This window comes from Arachis ipaensis, chromosome B02, assembly GCF_000816755.2.
Source record: "Arachis ipaensis cultivar K30076 chromosome B02, Araip1.1, whole genome shotgun sequence".
NCBI lineage: Eukaryota > Viridiplantae > Streptophyta > Magnoliopsida > Fabales > Fabaceae > Arachis > Arachis ipaensis.
Window position 1 is genome coordinate 102,071,764 of NC_029786.2, and position 1,529 is coordinate 102,073,292.

The window sequence follows — 1,529 nt, forward strand, 5'->3', positions numbered from 1 at the left end:
TTCTATAATAAGGGTGGACAGCCACTGTTTGAAGCAAGGAGAAAATTTGAGAGTGCAAGGCACAGTGTTCTCAGAGCTACCTGAGCTAACAGTTTTCTCTTCTCCTTCAATATATTCTGTTTAATATTTTTCTGTTTAATTTTGTCATGTCTTGAGTCTCATGGAAAAAGGCAAACAGTGAGGTTTGTAAGAAAAAGCCATAGAGCGGAAAAAGGCAGAGAGTGCAAAATTAAAAGAAAAAGCCATAGATGTCTTAGAGTTCCTTTGTACATCTATGTTGTGTTTCATGATTCTGTGAGAATCCCCTTGTAAGTTGGGTTAGCACTTTACAGGTTGTAATCAGATTGATTATAGTGAAATTCCATCATGTTTGTGATGGAGACTGGATGTAGGCTGTACTGCACTTAGCAGCTGAACCAGGATATATCTGGGTGTAATTCTCTTTCTTCTCTACTCCATTTCTGTTTCTACTGCACAGGAGCAAAAACCAGAAGTATCTCGTGCAAAGTGACGAGACAAAACAAAAAGTCTCGTGACTTGGGACGAGACAAAAGAAAATGTCTCGTGTCCAGTGACAAGCTAAAACAGAAAAGTCTCCTCTGAAGTTCAGCAAGTGTTAGCAACCAAAAAGGGGGCTAAGATTCAACCCCCCCTTCTCTTAGCCACTGAAACCATCAATTGGTATCAGAGCTTGGTCTCAAAGAGATCAAGCTTTGCAGCTTGGAGTAAAGATCCTTATGGCGGAAAACAGTGGCGCAAATGTGGTGTCCTATAATCTGACTAAAGGACAATCAAGCAACAGACCTCCTCTTTTCAATGGGAAAAACTATACCTATTAGAAGGAGAGGATGAAGATATTTGTACAAGCAGTGGATTACAGACTCTGGTAGATTATTCTGGAAGGGCCTCAATTTCCAACTATCACGAGTGCAGAAGGAGTAGTCTCTCTCAAACCAGAAGCAAGATGGACTGAGGAAGATAGGAAGAAGATAGAATTAAATGCCAAGGCAGTAAATCTGCTAAACTGTGCTATCAGCTTTGAGGAGTACCGACGGGTATCAAGATGCACAACGGCAAAGGAAATCTGGGATAAATTGCAAATCACCCATGAAGGAACCACCATTGTAAAGAAGACTCGGACAAACATGTTGAATAGAGAGTATGAAATGTTTGCAATGAAGGAAGGAGAGTCCATTGATGAACTGTTCGAACGGTTCAACTCCATTATTGTTGGCTTAGATGCTCTTGGAATCACACATTCAGAATCTGTGCTAGTGAGAAGAGTGTTGAGATGTCTTACAAAAGAGTGGGAAACAAAAGCCTTAATCATTTCTGAGAGTAGTAGCTTAGACTCCATGACACTTGATGATTTAAGAGGAAATCTTCTTGCTTTTGAAAACACCTATTTGAAAAAGGATACAAAAAAGAAAGGAATTGCCTTTTCTTCTGTGACTAACCCTCTGGATGATGAATCCAGTGATAACTCTTCTGAAAATGAGTTTGTGTTGTTTGCAAAAAAATTCAGGAAA